Source organism: Bombina bombina, chromosome 4 (genome assembly GCF_027579735.1).
Source record: "Bombina bombina isolate aBomBom1 chromosome 4, aBomBom1.pri, whole genome shotgun sequence".
Lineage (NCBI taxonomy): Eukaryota > Metazoa > Chordata > Amphibia > Anura > Bombinatoridae > Bombina > Bombina bombina.
Genome location: NC_069502.1, coordinates 801,954,717 through 801,970,171, shown reverse-complemented (window position 1 = coordinate 801,970,171; position 15,455 = coordinate 801,954,717). Strand labels below are relative to the sequence as shown.

The following is a 15,455-nucleotide window of genomic DNA, read 5'->3' as shown; positions in this document are numbered from 1 at the left end:
TTCTGAAACATCCAGAGAACAGACCCCAAGTAGTATGTCACATACTTAAACATTAAGAGCACAGACCACAAATAGTGTGTCATATACTGAAACACCAAGAACACAGACCCCAAATAGTGTGTCACATAATGAAACATCCATAGAAGAGACCCCAAATAGTGTGTCACATACTGAAACACCAACAGCACAGACCCCAATCAGTGTGTCACATACTGAAACACCAAGAGAAGAGACAACAAATAGTGTGTCACATTCTGAAACATCCAGCACACAGACCCTAAACAGTGTGTCACATACTTAAACTTTCAGAGAGTAGACCCAAAATAGTGTGTCACATACTGAAACATCCAGAGCACAGACCCCAAATAGTGTGTCATGCACTGAAACATCCAGGGCACAGACCCCAAATAGTGTCACATACTGAAGCACCCAGAGAAGAGGCCCCAAACAGTGTGTCACATGCTGGAACATCCAGAGAAGAGACCCCCAAATAGAGTGTCACATACTGAAACACCCATAGTACAGACCCCAAATAGTGTTTCACAAACTGAAACATAAAGAGAAGAGACCCCAAATAGTGTCACATACTGAAACATCCAGAAAAGAGACTATAAACAGTGTGTCACATACTAAAACATCCAGATCACAGACCCCAAGTAGTGTGTCACATACTGAAACATCCAGAGCACAGACCCCAAGTAGTGTGTTGCATACTGAAACATCCAGAGCACAGACCCCCAAGTAGTGTGTCACATACTTAAACATTAAGAGCACAGACTCCAAATAGTGTGTCATATACTGAAACATCCATAGAAGAGACCCCAAACAGTGTGTCACATACGGAAACATCCAAAGCACAGACCCAAATAGTGTGTCACATACTGAAACATCCAGAGCACAGACCCCAAATAATGTGTCACATAATGAAACATTCATAGAAGAGACTCTAAATTGTCTGTCACATACTGAACCATCCATAGAAGAGAGCCAAAATAGTGTGCCACATACTGAAAAACCAAGAGAACAGACCCCAAACAGTGTGTCACATACTGAAACACCCAGAGAAGAGACACCAAATAGTTTGTCACATACTGAAACATCCAAAGAAGAGACTCCAAACAGTGGGTCACATACTGAAACATCCAGAGCGCAGACCCCAAATAGTGTGTCAAATACTGAAACATTGTGAGCAATAAAATCCTCCCTACCCACCCCTTTAAGACACAGGGTAATTAATAAAATCCCTTCACCTGCCCCTTTCAGACACCCTCAACTACCCCTTTAAGACACAGGGATATCAGTAAACCCCCTTCCCCCCCAACTATCTGACACAGGGTAATCAGTAACCAACCCCCAGCTACCCCTTTAAGACACAGGGTAATTAATAAAATCCCATCACCTGCCCTTTCAGACACCCTCAACTACCCCTTTAAGACACAGGGAATCAGTAAACCCCCTCCCCCCAACTATCCCTTTAAGACACAGGGTAATCAGTAACCCCCCCAGATACCCCTTTAAGACACCGGGTAATAAGTAACCCCCCAGCTACCCATTTAAGACAAAGGGTAATCAGTACAATCCCCCCACCTGCCCCTTTAAGACAACATGTACTGCTTAAAAAGAATAAAACACTTGTTTATGGAAATGAAACCTATGGCTGTTATGCATGGGCAGTTTGAGGGCACTAAAATGTATGTAAGGTATGAATATCTGACAGAATCCCCTGCTTCTAGTAAGCATGCGTGGAGTTACGTTGCCACTTTAAGGTATGAATATCTGACAGAATCCTCTGCTTCTAGTAAGCATGCGTGGAGTTACGTTGCCACTTTAAGGTATGAATATCTGACAGAATCCCCTGCTTCTAGTAAGCATGAATGGAGTTACGTTGCCACTTTAAGGTATGAATATCTGACAGAATCCTTTGCTTCTGGTAAGCATGAATGAAGTTACGTTGCCACTTTAAGGTATGAATATCTGACAGAATCCTCTGCTTCTAGTAAACATGAATGGAGTTACGTTGCCACTTTAAGGTATGAATATCTGACAGAATCCCCTGCTTCTAGTAAGCATGAATGGAGTTACGTTGCCACTTTAAGGTATGAATATCTGACAGAATCCCCTGCTTCTAGTAAGCATGAATGGAGTTACGTTGCCACTTTAAGGTATGAATATCTGACAGAATCCTTTGCTTCTGGTAAGCATGAATGAAGTTACGTTGCCACTTTAAGGTATGAATATCTGACAGAATCCTCTGCTTCTAGTAAACATGAATGGAGTTACGTTGCCACTTTAAGGTATGAATATCTGACAGAATCCCCTGCTTCTAGTAAGCATGAATGGAGTTACGTTGCCACTTTAAGGTATGAATATCTGACAGAATCCCCTGCTTCTAGTAAGCATGAATGGAGTTACGTTGCCACTTTAAGAAGCAAATGTCTTTCCCCTTTCCCATCAGATTTTAATACCACTAGCTATGCGCATGCCTAATTGCATTCCACACATTCTTTTGAGAGAGCTGTGGAATGTTCTTATCTTATACTGAGCATGCTCATTTAGCAGGTAAATCGGATGGGGTATGAAAATTGGATAGAACACTGCGACCACACAGGAAGTAGCTGGGCAGGAAAACTAATGTAGCTTCTTGTAGCTGTTTGTGCCATTTGATCACTTCAGTCATGTAGTTACTGTTGTAAAGAACCAGCTACTACAGTCTCAGCACTCCATACGGTGGTGTCATGTAAGTAACTAGTTGGTGATGTGTATTTATAAAGCACTGGGGAGATGTGTGTGTCACAACAAACCTATCTTAAATGTCGGCTATCTCTATATAAGGTATTGCAGAGGATTTTATTTAAGAGGCAGATTGAACCATAGTATTATACATTTGTATATAAGATACTGGGGCTATGTGTGTGGGGCAGGGGGCTGTTTGTGTAAGGCATAAGGAACCACTCTATAATATTATACAGTATATCTGTATATAAGGTACTGGGGAGGGGGCTGTATGTGTTAGACTGAGGGAACCTCTCTATAATATAAATATTTATATAAGGTACTGGGGAGGGGGCTGTGTGTGAGGCTTATATCTGTATATAATCAATGTACTGGGGTGGGGAACGTGTGAGGCCTCTTTATAGTATTAACCATCTGTAAGGTACTTGTGGGGCTGTGTGTGAGGCTTAGGGAACTAGTCTATACTACTATATATCAGTATATAAAGTGCTGAAGAGAGGACTGTATTTGTGAGGCAGAGGGAAGTTTTCTATACTGTTATATATCTGTATATAAGCTACTGGGGGCTGTGTGTGTATGAGGCAAAGGAAACCTCTCTATAATATATATATGTGTATATAACTTACTGTGGAGGGGGGTGAGTGTGCGTGTGTTGAGCAGAAGAAACATCTAAAAAATATTATATATATATCTGTATATAAAGTACTGGGGAGGAGGCTGTGTATGTGAGAGGCAGAGGGAACAGCCTTCATTATCAGTTGTGTGCACAGTGTACGTGTGTGTATATATATTTAGATATAGGTATACGTGTATAGGAAGTGTATATGTAAGTTTCTTTATTATTTATTTATATATATATATTTCAGTGATGAAGTTTGTGTTTATATATATATATATATATATATATATATATATTTATGGGTATTGTGTATGACCGTATGACCATTATTGTCATATCTGTAATTTCTGTCATTTATTATTCTCACTGTTGCAGGTCTCAGTGTTGCAGAATATCACTGACCATGAACAAGAAGCCTGAGCGGATCCTGAATCACATCCTGGAGATTCTCTACCTGCTGACAGGAGAGGTGAGAAAACATCATAACGATACCACAGTAACCTGCAGTGAATATGTGTAATAGTTGCTTAGCAACAAGAGGTGACAGATGCTCAGAGGTACAGAAAGAGCCGGTGTTTAAAGGGACAGTATACTGTAAAATAGTTTTTCCCTTAATGTGTTTACAATTGCTTTTTTTACCAACTGCAGAGTAAAAAATGTATGAAAATTAGCTTTTTAAGGTTTATTTCTGTATATTAAAGCTCTGATTTTGTGTTTTGAAGCCACAGCCTAATAAAATAGGTTGAGCTTGTAGGTATAATCTGATCTCATTACTGTATCACATTGTGCACATATACCTGCTTCTTTATCTTATATCTGTCCTTAAAACAATCACCAATACTTTGAGAGAACAATGGAAAATCAACATTTTATTACCTTATCTCTGCTATATCACACTGGAAGTGTAATTTCTTCTGCTGGCTGTGTTTACAAATCTTATCTATAGCTGGTACGCGCGGCCACAAACTTTCAGAATAGGTGGGGATACCACATGCTAAATTAACAATTTCAAATGCCAATATAAGGGTAAACAATTTAATACACTCCAGCAGGTAAAGTGGATCATTGGGAACAAATTAAAGGGGAGAAAATTTTTGAGTAAACTGTCCCTTTAAGGTGTTTGTGCAAATACAAAAGTGTAGAGTTGTTCTGGGAATATTCTTTTTTAGAAATTTACCCGAAGAGACCGTTATTTCCCAGCAGCCTTTTGTTATTTGTTCCATCATCCCCATACACAGACCAGTGATAGGCAGCTTATGAAGTGATGGCAGGTTTAGGCAAATAAAGAATAAACTGGTTTTTTATATCAGATAAACAAGTAGTAATTTGTGCAAAAGAGGAAGTGCTATTGTATAGAATGATCATAAGCATGTGTAAATATGTTATATATGTTTGTGTGTGTATGTGTATATATATAAACATTTTACTGTCCCCAAAGAGAATTCAGTGTATCTTGCTAGATCCAGATAATGACCCTGCAACATGCTACACAGTAATTGCTTGATCAGTGTAAGGAGCTTAGTTATATTTATCACTATCTGGTCACAGCAAATTAAGGGCTAGATTATGAGCGGATCGCTATTTATTGCTCCCGCTCGTGCGTTCACTTTGTTGAAAGTAAGCTTTTTGTGCGCGTGGTGTAGCGCTCATATTACAAATTGAAAGTAAAACGTTTTTGCTCGCACGCTAACCCGACGCTTGCAAAAAGCCAAACTTCGAATATCGCCATCGAGTAAAAATATTCCCCCATAGAAGTCAATGGTGCAAGAAAAGTGGGGAAGAAAAACACCCTACTCATGCGCAAACCCGATCACGTCCTCTGAAGTGCGCTAACTAGGGTGATCATATTGCTGCTTTAAAAAGGGACACATATGAAAAATACATATGTCAGGGTTCTTATACAAAACATTTCTTTAAACAGCCCTGAAAACAACCCTGACATATGCATTTTTCATATGCGTCCCTTTTTAAAGCGGCAATATGGTCACCCTAGCGCTAACCCAACACGAAAATATTAATATTTCACATTCTTTGGAACAATATATATATATATATATATATCCCAGATAAGCGCACTCTCACCTAATTTCTCATCTGCCGTTGTGCCAACAGGTTAATAAATAAAATTACAAAAGGAGGCACTCGCTGGTCCTTTTCAATGTGATTTTAATCCATGTGAAGTTTCGGGGGACATTCTCTCCTTCCTGAAACTTCACATGGATTAAATTACATTGAAAAAGGACCATTGAGTGCCTCCTTATGTGTATATATATGTGTGTGTATATGTATATATATATATATATATATATATATATATATATATATATATATATATATATATATATAGCCTCTCAAATAAATGCACTCTCAGGACTTTTATATGGAATAACGAAGTTATTTTTTATTGGAACGTTTTCGGGTATACACTACCCTTCATCAGCATATATATATATATATATATATATATATATAATCATGTAATATAAAAGGCCAAGTGTGTTTGTTCGAAGCTGATCTGCTGTCTGTCCGCGAGAACGGTGGTCGGGGCCGGCAGCAAAAGAGAGGGGAGAGAGCAAAAGAGAGGGGGCGGGGAGACAGCAAACAAGAGGGGGGGGGGCAGAGAGAGAGTAAAAGAGAGGGGGAGGGAGAGAGAGTAAAAGAGAGGGGGAGAGTAAAAGAGAGGAGGGGAGAGAGAGCAAAAGAGAGGGGGAGAGAGAGAGCAAAAGAGAGGGAGAGAGAGAGAGCAAGCAAAAGAGAGGGGGAGAGAGAGAGCAAGCAAAAGAGAGGGGGAAAGAGAGAGCAAAAGAGGGGGGAGAGAGAGCAAAATAGAGGGGGAGAGAGAGAGCAAAAGAGATGGGGGGAGAGAGCAAAAAAATGGGGGGAGAGAGCAAAAGAGATGGGGGGAGAGAACAAAAGAGAGGGGGGGAGTGAGCAAAAGAGGGGGGGAGAGAGCAAAAGTGAGGGGACGTTTCAGGAAGGAGAGAATGTCCCCCAAAACTTATATATATATAATTTAAAAATGAGAGAGAAAAAGTGAAATCCCTTACCTGGATATAACCTGGATATCACTACCAGGTGTATAGTGTTTAAAGCCCTTGTTAAATGGAAATGGTGCAGACCCTAGTACAGAGATATATGACAATTTTAAAGAAGTAGCTAAGAAGGATATATTACTCCTTCTTATTAAAGAAAGGGAATTCAGTACTCTTTTTTTATTAAACACCATATATTTATTTATAAAAAAACAAATTTATTTTATAAGAAACCAAAGAAGTCTCTTTGCCACATATTCTATAAAAAGTTACATGCAAACCCAATTCTTACATATCTATATGATTGGATACAAATAGGATAACTAATGTTTCACATGAAACCACCTATTGTTGCAATCTATTATGAGCTGTTACAGGAAACCTCTAAAACCAAACAATATGGTAGAGAAAGTCCCACATGTAAAGACAAAGTAATGGCTGGTGAAAAAGCGTCCAGGTTAGATGATATATTAAGCTATTACATGCACAGTTCATAACTTAGGTGCCCACTCTTTCCGGTGTATAACCGTGGTTCACACCGCACTCTAGGTTTAAACCGGACTTGTATGAGAGCTAGCAAAGTCAATACTGTAGTGCTTACGTGACCTGACCAGTAGAAGCGGCTTGTGTTCCCCTCCTGGGACTCCCTTTCACAGGAGCTTGTACACACACGAGTAGTTTGATTTAATCTGTTAAGCCCTCCTACATCTCTGACATCACTGGACAGCTTGTAAAGAGCTCTGGTGCAAACGTACACACACCTGCCTTGTATGCAAACAGCACTGCTCAGTGAGAGGCAGATAGACACATGAACTTCTCTCTCAAAAGGCCATCTCCCACCAGGGTGCTAAAACCGTGCAAACCGATTCCAAGGCAGTCCCGGTATTAATATTTACACCAGCATCCAAACAAGGTTTACACTTAATCACAATACTCAACATACATACACCATACTTAACAACATACATAGTCTCAGCGGCTCATATGAATCCAATGTACAGGGGGTATTGCATATAGAAAGTGTCCATACTCAATCTGTGCAGCAGCATGATACAAAAAGGCAATATATTGGTTTCTTATATAATAAATTTGTTTTTTTTATAAATAAATATATGGTGTTTAATACAAAAGAGTGCTGAATTCCCTTTCTTTAATACGAAGGAGTAATATATCCTTCTTAGCTACTTCTTTAAAATTGTTATATATATATATATATATATATATATATGTATGTATCCTATAATATAAAAGGCCAAGTGTGTTTGTCCGAAGCTTTCATGCGCAGTAGAGACAGCGCAAGGACAAACACACCTGATCTGCTGTCTGTCTGCGAGAACGGTGGGCGGGGCCAGCAGCAAAAGAGAGGGGAGAGAGCAAAAGTGAGGGGGCGGGGAGAGAGCAAAAGAGAGGGGGGCAGAGATAGAGTAAAAGAGAGGGGGAGGGAGAGAGAGTAAAAGAGAGGGTGAGAGAAAGAGCAAAAGAGAGGGGGAAAGAGAGAGCAAAAGAGAGGGGGAAAGAGAGAGCAAAGAGAGGGGGAGAGAGAACAAAAGAGACGGAGAGAGAGAAATAGCAAAAGAGAGGGAGAGAGAGAGGAAAATAGGGGGAGAGAGAGAGCAAAAGAGAGGGGGAGAGAGAGCGCAAGCAAGAGAGAGGGGAAGAGAGAGAGCAAGCAAAAGAGAGGGGGAGAGAGAGAGCAAGCAAAAAAAAAGGGGGAGAGCAAGCAAAAGAGAGGGAGAGAGAGAGCAAAAGAGAGAGGGAGAGAGCAAAAGAGAGGGGGGAGAGAGAACAAAAGAGAGGGGGAGAGAGAACAAAAGAGAGGGGAGGGGGGAGAGAGAGAGCAAAAGAGAGGAGAGAGAGAGCAAAAAAGAGGGGGGAGAGAGAATAAAAGAGAGGGGGGGAGAGAGAACAAAAGAGAGGGGAGGGGCGAGAGAGAGCAAAAGGGAGGGGGAGAGAGAGCAAAAGAGAGGGGGAGAGAGAACAAAAGAGACGGGGAGAGAGAGATAGCAAAAGAGAGGGGGAGAGAGAGCAAAAGAGAGGGCGAGAGAGAGCAAAAGAGAGGGGGAGAGAGAGCGCAAGCAAAAGAGAGGGGGAGAGAGAGCAAAGAGAGGATGAGAGAGAGAGAAAAAGAGAGGGGGAGAGAGAACAAAAGAGAGGGGAGGGGGGAGAGAGAGAGAGCAAAAGGGAGGGAGGAGAGAGAGAGAGAGCAAAAGAGAGGGGGGGAGAGAGAAAGCAAAAGAGAGGGGGGAGAGAGAGAGCAAAAGAGATGGGGGTGAGAGAGAGCAAAAGAGTGGGGGGAGAGAGAGAGAGAGAGAGAGAGGGGGGGAAAGAGGGGGAGAGAGAGCAAGAAAGGGGCAAGAGGGAGAGCAAAAGAGAGGGGGGGAGAGAGAGAGCAAAAGAGAGGGGAGAGAGAGCAAAAGAGAGGGGGGAGAGAGCAAAAGAGAGGGGGAGAGCAAGGACAAACACACCTGATCTGCTGTCTGTCCGTGAGAACGGTGGGTGGGGCTGGCAGCAAAAGAGAGGGGAGAGAGCAAAAGAGAGGAGGTGGGGAGAGAGCAAAAGAGAGGGGGGCAGAGATAGCGTAAAATAGAGGGGGAGAGAGAGTAAAAGGGAGGGGGATGAGAGAGCAAAAGAGAGGGGGAGAGAGAGAGTAAAAGAGAGGGGGAAAGAGAGAGCAAAGAGAGGGGGAGAGAGAGCAAAAGAGAGGGGGAGAGAGCGCAAGCAAAAGAGAGGGGGAGAGAGAGAGCAAGCAAAAGAGAGGGGGAGAGAGAGAGCAAGCAAAAGAGAAGGGGGAGAGCAAGCAAAAGAGAGGGAGAGAGAGTGCAAAAGAGAGGGGGGAGAGAGCAAAAGAGAGGGGGAGAGAGAACAAAAGAGAGGGGGAGAGAGAACAAAAGAGAGGGGAGGGGGGAGAGAGAGAGCAAAAGAGAGGGGGGAAAGAGCAAAAGAGAGGGGGGAGAGAGAACAAAAGAGAGGGGGAGAGAGAACAAAAGAGAGGGGAGGGGGGAGAGAGAGAGAGAGAGAGAGAGAGAGAGCAAAAGGGAGGGAGAGAGAGAGAGCAAAAGACAGGGGGGAGAGAGCAAGCAAAGAGAGGGGGAGAGAGAACAAAAGAGACGGGGAGAGAGATAGCAAAAGAGAGGGGGAGAGAGAGCAAAAGAGAGGGGGAGAGAGAGAGCAAAAGAGAGGGGGAGAGAAAGCGCAAGCAAAAGAAAAGGGGGAGAGAGAGCAAAAGATAGGATGAGAGAGAGAGCAAAAGAGAGGGGGAGAGAGAGCAAAAGAGAGGAGAGAGAGAGCAAGATAGAGGGGGGAGAGAGAACAAAAGAGGGGGGAGAGAGAACAAAAGAGAGGGGAGGGGGGGAGAGAGAGAGCAAAAGAGAGGGGGGAGAGAGAGAGCAAAAGAGAGGGTTGTGAGAGAGAGCAAAAGAGTGGGGGGGGAGAGAGAGAGAGGGGGGAGAGAGAGAGGGGGAGATAGAGCAAGAAAGGGGGGTAAGAGGGAGAGCAAAAGAGAGGGCGGGAGAGAGAGAGCAAAAGAGGGGGGGAGAGAGCAAAAGAGAGGGAGAGAGAGCAAAAGAGGGGGGAGAGAGCAAAAGAGGGGGGAGAGAGAGCAAAAGAGAGGGGGATAGAGAGAGTGCAAAAGAGTGGGGGAGAGAGAGTGCAAAAGAGAGAGGGGGAGAAGAAGGGAGAGAGCAAAAGAGAGGGGGAGAGAGAGTAAAAGAGAGGGGGAGAGAGAGAAACAGGGGGTAGATAGAGAGCAAAAGAGAGGGGGAGAGAGCAAAAGAGAGGGGAGGAGAGAGCAAAAGTGAGGGGGGAGAGAGCAAAAGTGAGGGGGGAGAGAGCAAAAGAGAGGGGGGAGAGAGAGCAAAAGAGAGGGGGAGAGAGCAAAAGAGAGGGGGAGAGAGCAAAAGAGAGGGGGAGAGTGCAAAAGAGAGGGGGAGAGAGCAAAAGAGAGGGGAGGAGAGAGCAAAAGTGAGGGGGGAGAGAGCAAAAGTGAGGGGGGAGAGAGCAAAAGAGAGGGGGGAGAGAGAGCAAAAGAGAGGGGGGAGAGAGAGCAAAAGAGAGGGGGAGAGAGAGAGCAAAAGTAAGGGGGAGAGAGAGAGAGAAAAAGAGATGGGGAGAGAACGAGCAAAAGAGACGGGAGAGAGCGAGCAAAAGAGTGAGAGAGAGAGAGCAAAAGAGAGGGGGAGAAGAAGGGAGAGAGCAAAAGAGAGGGTGGGGAGAGAGGGAAACAGATGGGGGGAGATAGAGAGCAAAAGAGAGGGAGGGATAGAGCAAAAGAGAGGGAGGAAGAGAGCAAAAGAGAGCGGGGGAGAGAGCAAAAGAGGGGGGAGCAAAAGAGAGGGGGATAGAGAGCAAAAGAGAGGGGGGAGAGAGCAAAAGAGAGCGGGGGAGAGAGCAAAGGAGGGGGGAGCAAAAGAGAGGGAGAGAGAGAGCAAAAGAGAGGGGGGGGAGAGAGAGCAAAAGAGAGGGGGAGAGAGAGAGCAAAAGAGAGGGGGAGAGAGAGCAGAAGAGAGGGGGAGAGAGAGAGTGCAAAAGAGAGAGGGGAGAGAGCAAAAGAGAGGGGGGAGAGAGCAAAAGAGAGGGGGAGAGAGAGCAAAAGAGAGGGGGGAGAGAGAGAAACAGGGGGTAGATAGAGAGCAAAAGAGAGCGGATGAGAGACCAAAAGAGAGAGGGAGAGAGCAAAAGTGAGGGCGGAGAGAGCAAAAGTGAGGGGGGAGAGAGCAAAAGTGAGTGGGGAGAGAGAGCAAAAGTGAGGAGGGGAAGAGAGCAAAAGAGAGGGGGGAGAGAGAGCAAAAGAGAGGGGGGAGAGAGAGCAAAAGAGAGGGGGAGAGAGAGCAAAAGTAAGGGGGAGAGAGAGAGCAAAAGAGATGGGGAGAGAGCGAGCAAAAGAGATGGGAAGAGAGCAAGCAAAAGAGTGAGAGAAAGAGCAAAAGAGAGGGGGAGAAGAAGGGAGAGAGCAAAAGAGAGGGTGGGGAGATAGAGAGGGGGATAGAGAGCAAAAGAGAGGGGGGAGATAGCAAAAGAGAGCAGGGGAGAGAGCAAAAGAGGGGGAGCAAAAGAGAGGGGGAGAGAGAGCAAAAGAGAGGGGTAGAAAGAGCAGAAGAGAGGAGGAGAGAGAGAGTGCAAAAGAGAGAGGGGAGAGCGCAAAAGAGAGAGGGGAGAGCGCAAAAGAGAGAGGGGATAGCGCAAAAGAGAGAGGGGATAGAGCAAACGAGAGGGGGGAGAGAGCAAAAGAGAGGGGGAGAGAGAGAGCAAAAGAGAGGGGGAGAGAGGGGGAGAGAGAGCAAAAGAGAGGGGGAGAGAGAGCAGAAGAGAGGAGGAGAGAGAGAGTGCTAAAGAGCGCTTGGAGAGCTATTCATAAAACACACGTACAACGATATGCTTACAGAACAACTCTAACTTTATTGTGTCAGGCTAGCCATTTTATACAGTTCAGAATACATTGAAATCTATAATCATTAGCTCATTTCTAAGATGCGGAAGACCATCTTGCATCCTGTAAGTTGTACATCACATTTGTCTGATATTCCTAGACATTAGGTAGATTTATGACTGACAGGACAAAGGAACAATGTAAGATCTCAAAATACACTAATCTGATGTATAGCTAGCTACCTTTGACCTAACTAAAATTGCTTGCATGAGCAGTGTTTTCTTGCACGTAGCTCAAGGGTTCAAAAGTACATGTGTAATGTGTGTATAAAGGTGAAAATGCTTCTGGCTACAATTTGATTATAAGAAGGATACAAAAAGATACATTAAGATACATTGTAATTAAACATAACATATATATAATGATACAATGTGTGTATATGCTCCCTAGATATCATAATATTCTTACAATGCCTCCTTTTATTCTGAAAGAATAACATATAATAAGGAGAAAAAGTTTATAGATTGATATATACCTCAGGATTATTATGAGGAAAGAAAAGAATAAAAGTTCATTATTAGCATAATTTACAAGATGTACTTTTTGTTTTTAGATGAATTACTAAATGTAAAGTTCCACATAGTATGAGAGGTAATTAAATGATGTAAATCGTCAGCGTTGAGAGGGTGACCATAATATGGATATCCCCACTTCTCTCCATGAGGAGCATAGCCACAAACCCAGCATGGTGTTGTTTTATTAGTCACCTTATATAAGTTCACAGTGGTTTTAATAAAAGTATTGCCTTTTTCCCATGATGTGAGATGTAGATATCTTGACCTGCGGGAGTGAAACATATTGGCTTTTGGGGTGTCATGATTGTCATTGTGCAGGGGCGCACCAGGACTAGGGATTGAACTTAAACTGTAGGTTGGGACTCCAATGGCTATAGTAGCCACTAGGCCAGTGGCAGCGCCAACAATGACTGTTATGGTTAACACATAGATGATGTCTTTTCTGGTTGGGGAGCGGGCACTGAAGGTCCAGCGTCTGTCTTCCCATTCTGTGAGAATATCTTGATCCTACTGGCATGGATCCATGTTGGGCTCTCGTCTGTGAGGACTGCGGTGCGTGTTACTGCGATGACCTCTGTGGGTGGTCCAAAAGGAGGATCCAGACTTTTATTCTTGTGCAATCGCTTTACCAGGACCTTGTCTCCAGGCTTGAAAGGATGTGTCGGTGTACCTGAAGGGGATGGCAAAGAGAAAGATACATCACCATAGATACTGTTCAGTTTTTCCACAAGTTTCAAAACATATTCTTCTTGGATCACATTCAGGTCTCCCCTTACCACAGGAGCACCTTTATGTTTGCACCAAGGAGTAGGAAAGGGTCTGCCCATTAAAATTTCAAATGGTGAATAACCCGTAGTGGCGCTAGGGGTCATTCTGACTTCTGCCAATACTGCAGGTAAATGTTCAGGCCAATTAGTAAAAGTACCATCAGTTCCCTTCCTCATCTTTTATTTTATAGTTCTATTCATCCTTTCTACCTGACCTGATGATTCAGGATGATATGGGATATGAAATTTCCATTCAATGGACAGCAAAGTACAAACCTGTTGCGTTACTTGAGAGACAAATGGAGTACCTCTATCACTATTTATCTGTAGAGGGCAGCCAAACCTAGGTATAATTTCTTTACACAAAATTTTAGCTACTGTTTTAGCATTTTCTTTTGCTGTGGGGAAAGCTTCTACCCATTTACTGAATTGGTCTACAATAACCAGCAAGTATTTTATGCCTCCTTTTGCAGTAGGCATATGTGTGAAATCAATCTGTAATGTTTGCATAGGGCCATCAGGTGGCGGTAAATGATCTAATTTACCATGTATTGTACCTCCAGGATTATTACGTGCACATGTTAGGCATCTACTTAGTTGTGCATCTATTAGTGAGTGTAAATCATGTATTACATACCGTTGTGACATGTTGTTTTCTGTATTTCTCTTGCTAATGTGTCCAAAACCATGATAATTTGATATAAAGAGTGGAGCTGCAGATTTGGTAATACCTATTCTCCCCTCTTTGTCTGACCAAAGACCCATAAGGTCAGCAGTCAGACACTGTTTTTCCCAATAAGCAATGTCATGTTGTGTGGCTGATTGTTGAAGTGAGATTAGATCTGCATCTTGTGCCAGCAAAGGGATATGTACCATATGCAAATAAGAATCAAGTGTGTGTGTGTAGTCTGGGTGTTGTGGACCATTTAAAGGAACATGTTTGGCTACATGGTCAGCAAAATCATTGCCCAAACGAATATCAGAATTATCAGAGCTATGGCCTTTACACTTAACAATGGCAATAGTTCTGGGAAGTAAAAGTGCTGTTAGAAGAGCATTTACTAAGGTTGAATGAGAAATACCTTTACCATCAGCAGTGACAAATCCTCTATTACGCCAGATTATACCAAAGTCGTGTATGACACCAAAGGCTTACCTGGAATCAGTGTAAATTGTTACGTCTTTGTTAGCAAAAAGTTTACATGCTTGTGTGAGTGCAACTAGTTCTGCAGCTTGAGCAGAAACAAAAGGTAAAGAACCTGCAGTTAAAACAATATTTGGAAGTTGTACAACAGCAAAACCTGTAAAAAATAAACCATTAGAGGGTTTGGAGCATGACCCATCTACAAAAACTACATCACCTGTTGGCAAAGCAGTAGAAGAAAGATCAGAGCGAGGTGAAGTATCATTTTGAATTAGTTGTAGACAGTCATGGGTGTCATCAGTGTCAAAAGGAGTGAAAGCTAAAAGTTGATGTAAAAGAGGAGCAGGGCCTCCAGAAGGAGAGATGTATTTGACAGTAAGATTTGAAGTAGATGTAAGAATGGTTTCATAGCCGGAACGGCGTTGTGCTGTCATGTGTAGTGTAGTGAGATTACTGAGTACCTGTAATACTTGATGTGATGTGTGAAGTATCAGCGTATGGGATAGTACAAGAGTCTGTGCTGTCTCAACCATCATGGCGCAGGCAGCAGTGGCTCTTAAGCATGCAGGCATACCCTGGACAATGGTAGGTAACAATTTGGAATAATAAGCGACTGGCCTGTATGCTCCCCCATGGTCTTGGGCAAGAACGGCAACTGCGGTCCCACCCCCCTCTTTGCAGTATAGATGAAATGGCAGTGTGTAGTCTGGTAGGCCCAAGGCAGGGGCCTTGCACAAGGCAGTTTTGAGTGCCTCATATGCTTCATTCAGGGATGATGTCCAGCTAATGAAGGAAGAACAGTCTTTTCCTGTAACTGAACGAAGAATATGGTCATAATAAGGACAGTCAGGTATCCATTGCCTACAATAAGTAACCATTCCTAAAAAGGAAAGCATAGCTTCTTTGGTTTTTGGCTTAGGCAGTGACAAAATAGCTTTAACCCTGTCATGAGAAAGCAGTCTTTTTCCTGCAGCAAGAGTGAAACCTAGGTACTGTACTTCAGGTTTGCAAAGCTGGAGTTTCTTTAGGGTAACTTTGTGACCAGTGTCAGCCAGGTGGTGCAGCAAGAGCAAAGAGTCAATGTTGCAACAGCGTTCATCTTTACTACACAGTAAAAGATCATCCACATACTGTAGCAAAACGGAACCTTCAGGGGGTGACCATGACTCAAGGGTCTTGCGGACCACGGTGGAGTAGGCAGTCGGGCTATCAATAAAGCC

General features: G+C 43.3%; 1 pseudogene; it reads left to right on the top strand.

The window, feature by feature from the left end:
* The first annotated feature begins 2,582 nt into the window (after positions 1-2,582).
* Positions 2,583-15,455, top strand: part of LOC128657038 (zinc finger protein 850-like) — a 429,091-nt pseudogene continuing 416,218 nt past the window's right edge.